Raw genomic sequence first — 7,608 nt, forward strand, 5'->3', positions numbered from 1 at the left:
ATTGTCGCAAATCGCAGCAATTATATTTCTTGGAACATTTTTATATAACGATTCTTACTTTATGTTGATATTCATCCATACTGCCATGTACCTACTCGCTATGTAAAATATTCCTAATATTATAAGTGCCAATATTTACGAAATAGATAAACGGATGGATGATTTTTGAAGGTACCCATCTCCAGAACACCTCATCGGATCTGGAACAACACATAGGCTACTAATTAAGTTTTTTTTTTTAATTCCACACAGACGGAGTTGCGGGCGACAGCTAGTTAACGTATTTATTTACTAAACATCTATAGATAATAAACCTATGAGCAAAAATTAAATTGATATAAACGAATTTTCTGTCATCTTGTGGTACTATTTTGATAAATAAGCAAAAACCAATGCACCCTTATTAAAATAACTTCTATATAAGGGAAAATTATATAAGAATCATACGTTACTTCCGAGACTCAATTATGCGATAGCAAGAGCCGCGTCGCTGTTTAAATTCAAGTGAAACTACTCTCGAATCTTTGTTTATTCAGCTGCGCGTTCATACAGCGGAATACGAGAATTATTAAGGTATAATTCCTTTCAAAATATTCACGTAATTGTCAAGATTGCTAACACCAAAGTTTAGTGTTTAAACTTCTTACTATTTACAGTATTCAGCAGATAAAGAGATGTACACACTTTGCTATTATAAAGGCACGTAATACTGTTGTGACGTCATCGCAAAGACAATAAAGGCTTCTAGAATTTTCCATCAATGGAAAGAACAATACTGTATTTGTAAAAATAAAATAACATTATCCAGTAATCATATACGTAGAAAATGAAAAGCATTTTGTTAAGAACGAGAAAGAAGTAATTGATTGGGTTTATGTATTTGAAAGAATATTAAACGTTAACAAAAGGATGGTGAACAAAGTCTCTAAAGCACACTCAATTATGAATCAGCAAGTTGTATCAACGACAAAGCACTTCAATACTAAAATTACCAGACGCCATTTAGTAAAGGACATCTATCGGGCGATCGTCGAATCTGAACCAGCTGCGGATATTGTCTGCTTCGACGTTATTCTTAAACGGCAATAAATTTTATTTTATCTGTGCCACTTTAATTTTACAGCGACACTTAAGTTTATTGCTTTCTTTGCGAATTTGTTTATTGCCGCCGCAAGCCTATTATGATGATAATAATAAAATTATGGTTAATCTTTTAACACAAATTTGTTTTGAATTTAATATCAAAGACTAAAGTGTTGAAGAAGGTAATCTGTAAGTACTCATTCAATTCATTAACTCTCTGTCCTTTTCCCACTCACGTAAGGCGCACCAGGTTTTTATCCTTCAGATAAGTGGTTACTCTTCTCTTAAAATACTAAACAACATTATACCAGTTTTCTAATAATTTTATTGCCAAAAAACCTTCCCTATTTTGAGCATTTGCCAATAATGTGACTATTAATTTAGACACAGTTTTGCTTATTACACTGGGGTTAACCATATCAAAATGTTACGTACGGAATCATTGCATTATTGTACAGATCATTTAGTTTTACAATATTAATTTTATATGACTTTAAGTTAAAAGCGAATCTTACTATGCTATCATAATATTTACTTAATACCAACATACCCTTCAATAGCTTAATTTAGTATTAAAGCAAATGGTTCCGACAAGCCCAACGGCTATCTTCAAGCGATGCTACTCACATGTCAATGATATCAGAATATAATACGTATACGTAATATATAATATGTAAATATAGTACATAGGTAAAGATAATATGTAGATATAGTATACAGAACACTTCATTGGGTACGATAGTGGTAGTTACCTCTCGAAACTTTTCCTCTTAGGTATGCACTTTCTACCACAGGCTTAAGAGATCGCTGGTTTATGATATAATGCCAGTGCACCAACAAATTAACCCTGAAAAGAACAATAATAATATTGTAATGAGGGTCATTTCTCGTGATTCCTTCTTATGCAATTGAGAGGCTTCGGTTGTTTTTCAACTTCTTCTCGTAGTTCGTAAAATACAGACGATCAACAGAGATTTTCGTTTGATTAATGTAAAAGATTTTAAGCATATGAAATTCAGTATTATGTATAGAAATTCCTTCTAACTTAAAGGTATATTAATCATCGTATACAATTGAATGAGCACCTGTCTCCGTACCCGCTTCGGCGAGAGCTTTGTCCAAACTAAACAATGACCACGCCGTAGATATGGGATTTATAACTCCTCTCTACATAATCTCAAAATGTTATTTTAAAACTATTTCTTTTTATACATATTCTAATCGAAATGTTTATTGATAACGTTAAATTACTTCGCCACAGTGTGAAATTACAATTTTATTATATATAAATAATTGTAACAACAATACAAGTTTTTATGTTAAACAATAGACATAGCTGCGGGTGTTCGCGTATTGTGTCGTACTTTCCACAATGCTAGACAATGGCGCAGGCGTCTTGTGGTTGTTGGGGGTTTCAAAATCAACTTTAATAACATCTCCATTACAAGCTATGGTCATAATAAAAATAACATCATAATACAATTACGACCGTAATAAAGTAATGGCGCCTCTATCAATAAAATGTAAAGTAAACGACGTGTATTCATTAAAGTTTATTACTTGACACATAGATTATGTAATTATAACACTAACCCTTACAGTGTCTATTAAAGTCTATGGTCTAAGGGATATTAATATTTTATAGGGTTTTATACTTTATTACACCATGTTAATGGTGAAAATTGCGTGAAAGCGTATTAATATAATTTTATACGATATCAAACAATTGACCCCTATTATATATCAATGGAACGCAATTGAGATGTGGGGCACTGATATGTGGTGGATCATTACTAAAGCCGCATTAAATTAAATATCTTTAAATGCAATATATTTTTTTTTGTGACAGAGTAGTAACTGTATGCCTTGAAGAGGCATTTACAGCTTCAACTGGCTTGATCCAGATGGCGCCTAGCCTGAACCTCGTTTAAGAGTAACTACGCTAGAAGGTTCGTGATCATTACCGGATTGGGAGGCTTTTGCTACGATCGCACGTAATATAAATCTCCTTCTCTACTCTTTCTTAAAATTTTTACTTAGTATCTCTTCAATCAACTCCCATAAAAAGCTCTCTCGTTTTTAGTACTACGAGTAGCAATATATTTTCTAGGATTCTTCAATCTTCAAAAATAAAATAAGTGTGACTTAATATTATGAAGAAATTTTATTTACAAATGAAATGAAACAGATTCCATACAAGTTTTATCTTCAAGTCACATCAGATATCATTGATGATAAGAGTGCCTTCAATCAATCTCAATAATCTCCGTATTGTAGAGATTGATTCGTATCCAACTGGGCAAGTTCTCCTGTTGCTAACCGTATTCATTCCGCTATCTAATTCCCTGATTACTGACGTAATCCTCACGAAATATTAGCGAAATCTACCCTGCTTACATTTTCCTATTCACTAACGTCGATATTTATGTATTATTTCATCTTTTTATGTATTTTGTCAAAGATAAAGTCTATAAAAACACTAATAATAAAGTTAACACAATAACACTATAAATAAAGTTTGATGAAAAATATTAGGAAAAAAATTACAGAATAAGGAGATGCTCGCAACTCAAGTCCGCTAAAAGTCATCATCATCAGCTCACTATACGTACCCATCGAGGGGCTCGGAGCTTACCCTAACTTAGGGGTGACTAGGCCATAGTAAACCACGCTGGCGTAGTGCGGGTTGTTTGACTTCACACAATCTTCTCAGATATGTGCAGGTTGCATCACGATGTTTTTCTTCACCGTAAGAATGTCGGATAAATGTACTTATGTAAAACGAAAATCGAAAAACACATTGGTACATGGCGGGATTTTAAGCCAGGACCTGCAGATTGCAAGTCAAGTGCTTAACCCCTGAGTCACTGAAGCCCGCTAAAATGTCTGTGAGCAATTACTAATATCTTGTTTACTAGATGGTTATCAAAGACAAAACATTTAGGAATATCTGGCATTAAATTCTAAGCAAAGTGATTTATAGTTAGTCTTAGAAACAATTGTCTTAATTCCTGTGCCTTAATTCAAGTGGGTACATGTGTCTGTTCTAATTTCTACTGAGAGTTAGTGAGGAGAGCGGCTGTAGCAGCCGGGCTGGCGGGGCCGGTCGGGGCCGGACCCCCATCAATTATCTATTATTAGGGTAACAACGACTGATCATTTTCATTACGAGATGAACAGATTTCGATCATTCAACCTTGCCGTATTGCGCTATTTGCGATGTTTATTTAATACTAGTTTTTACCCGCGACTTCGTCCGCGCGGAAAAAAAAATGCACACAAGATAAAAAAAATCCTATATCCGTCTCCTAGTTCTAAGCTACCTCCCCATCAATTTTCAGCTAAATCATTTCGACCGATCTTGAGTTAATAGTGTAACTAACACGACTTTCTTTTATATTCTTGTACGTTTGATTGTACGTTTCTCTTTAATAATTCTTAACTCTATCTCGTGCTAAAATGATATTGTTACAAAAAACCCGCATTCGCACGGACGCTTTTTTAACGCCGCGTTAAATCTCGGCGTTGGCGGCGCTCAAACGATGAAGGCTTTAAAATCACTCTTATTTCCTTCGTTCACTGCTTAAATTGCAACGCTGCGTGTTAAGCGTCGCGTTTTAAAAGTGTTGCCGTTAACAGATACATGGAAATGCATTTGTTCTATACGAATACGTTTTAACGCGGCGTAAAAAAGTGCCCATACGAAAGCAGGCTTAATGTTGATTCGGACAAGTTTTAGTCTGTGCACCACGTTAAAGCTACTAAGGAAAAAGTCTGAAAACCTTGGAAAGCAGATTTATATGGCAATATTCTCTTTTTACAACAATTAAAATAAAAAAATAATATATCCATTAAATTAAATTACTAAGTAATTCTCTACAAACACCTTAATGAGCGCAAGACGAGTTAATCCTACTAACTGGAGCTGACTAAAGGGGATGTTGGGAGAGTTGTGCGTGTCAAAATAATGAAACGCCATTTGTCCCGCGATTTCCCACCGTTTTGAAAACCCTCCGTGTACCAACCTCGCCCACTCTCCCCGACTCACGTAAAGATACAGAAAAAAACACGGTTTTGTTGAAAGGAAAGTTTTTTATAAAAGGGATTATATTCCACAGATGTTTACGCTCGCCATACTTTGCTCATTATAAAGCTGTTATGTTACATATTTATGTTGACAGATCGGATTTATTATCTGTATTTGTACAAGTTATACATACTTTCAGTTGCTCCATTTAGTTTTTTTTAAAGGTGAAAGAGCACCGTTTATTTATGTATTTATTAGATCACATAGATGTCTGTGCCAACTTACTTTTTTTTTTAATTTACCAAACTAATAAAATAATACATAGTCAATACTGTTCAGATACATTACTGTGTCCTTAAACGTTTAATGACGTACAGTTGTCAAGTCACAACAAGAATTTAAATTTAAATTAGATATGTACAAAATATTAGTACATAAAGATTTTTTATTTTTATATCATTACATACATTAGACATGATCCCTTCTTAGCCGACTTCAAAAAGAAGGAGGTTATTATAAAATCTATAAAGGAACTTGTTAATTTGAATACAGCTATTCTAAACGAAATGCACGTAAGCTCCCCCAAATTCCAGTAAATCATACTAAAACTACCGCTTAGTGGGAGGGCGACATTTCTAAGTGTATAATGATTTTGTATTAGAAAGTGACACGACGCGACGAATGTGACGAAAATAGAAGTGACGAGGGACACAGGTCCGCCGACAAAATGTTTGTGAATCACGAGATGACTGCAAGAAAGGGTTGTGAAGCTTTGTTCTAAACACTGGGGATTCTGAAATTTTGCCTTTAACTGAAATGTGAGGTTTAATGGAAGGAAAAGCGGACTTAAGCTAGGAGCTTTACGTTCTGAAGGGCTTGTTAAATTCACTAAACAGTAACTGAATTTTAGCAAATATTTATGTATTAGAGGATAATGATAAAATAAGAATAAAATAATTATAAAAACGAATTTAATATTATTGTCGTAAAAGGCAAGGAAATATTTCAAACAAGATTACTATCACGGTTAAATGCGAGAATATATTTTTGACGCTCGTCTTATTTACGAATAACCTTAATGCGACCTTTTCATGTCCTTTGTTTTCACTGAAGCAAACAAAATATACAGGCAATCTCATTGTTGGAGGAAAAAGGACCGTTTATGTCCATTTTCACACTGTCTCCGGAGTCTTATACAAATGTTGATTACTTACTTATCCAGGAAATCCCGAAGAATTACTAATATATTTTAGCAGAAATTTTCTGTTTATTAATATTGACACAAAATTCTATAAAGCTTACTAAAGATAAAACTTTGTAAATTAGGTTTTTGCTCAAAGCAACTTTGTTAAGTAAAGTTTGACTTGACTGACTGGCCATGTCGCTTTTAATATTTCATAAATATAAAATCCACTTTATTATTCTGATCAGATCTCTTTTTGATGGTAATAAATAAGTAAACTTCCTAAACCAAATTACCATAATCTACTACATAAAAAAACAATTAATTAGACATTACTCTAAGAACTTGACCAAAACATCAGTGTTTGAAGAATAATATCCTACATTCTACAATAAAAATAGTTATTGCTTATTGGAGACTCAAAGAAACTTAACCTTCATTCATTCACTTCACTTCACGGATCACTTCCGAAACTTACTGATTAACATTTGACACTTTATTAAACTGATTCATTCACTGCAACAATACAACGATGTTACTTGACTACAATATAATTCAAAAGTTAGTAACAAACGTCGTCATTCATGAACCATTGGCTTACAGCCAGGTTCAATTGTCTAATCAAATGGCAAGCTTTATAAACAGCTCGCCTGTGTTCGAACAAGCGTTTCTCAAATCTCTACAAGCAATTTAATGTCACACGCAAACTCAAATGTATGAAAACTCAAACACACTTGATTTCAAGTGATCCAATGAAGTATTACTAATAATCTTCCCACAAATACTGCATTAAAAAATGTACTATTAAAGTGTGAAACACCGAAAGAGATTTCTATCAAAATGGGATAAAGTGCTTTCTTGACTTAGCAAGAAACAATAGACGCTAATAATCAGTATCTATAACTAAGAGATGTGTAAACTTATATAAATTTTCTTATGATTTCTACTCTTCATCTTCTCACATAGTTAGATATGTAATACCCAGTAGTTATAGTGTAATACGATAAGAAACATCTTGTTATAAATGAGATCAATTAAGCTTCATAAGTATGCATCTGCACTTCAATTACTCTTTATCTGATATTGTTAGCTGTTCATATAACTTACGTAATGTTACCATCATAAAGCTAAAATATTGATTTCTCTGTTGATTTATTGATTTAGTCTAGAACATTATTTTTCACGTTGATGTTAATGCTGTTACAACGTAATTATTACTAAAATTTACTGATCTTAATTATAAATGCTGTTTAGGTTTCATACATTAGTAGAAAAACTATTGTTACGACATATGTCTGTATTTATTTTCTTGGTA

The sequence above is a fragment of the Papilio machaon genome, chromosome 6 (assembly GCF_912999745.1).
Source record: "Papilio machaon chromosome 6, ilPapMach1.1, whole genome shotgun sequence".
Lineage (NCBI taxonomy): Eukaryota > Metazoa > Arthropoda > Insecta > Lepidoptera > Papilionidae > Papilio > Papilio machaon.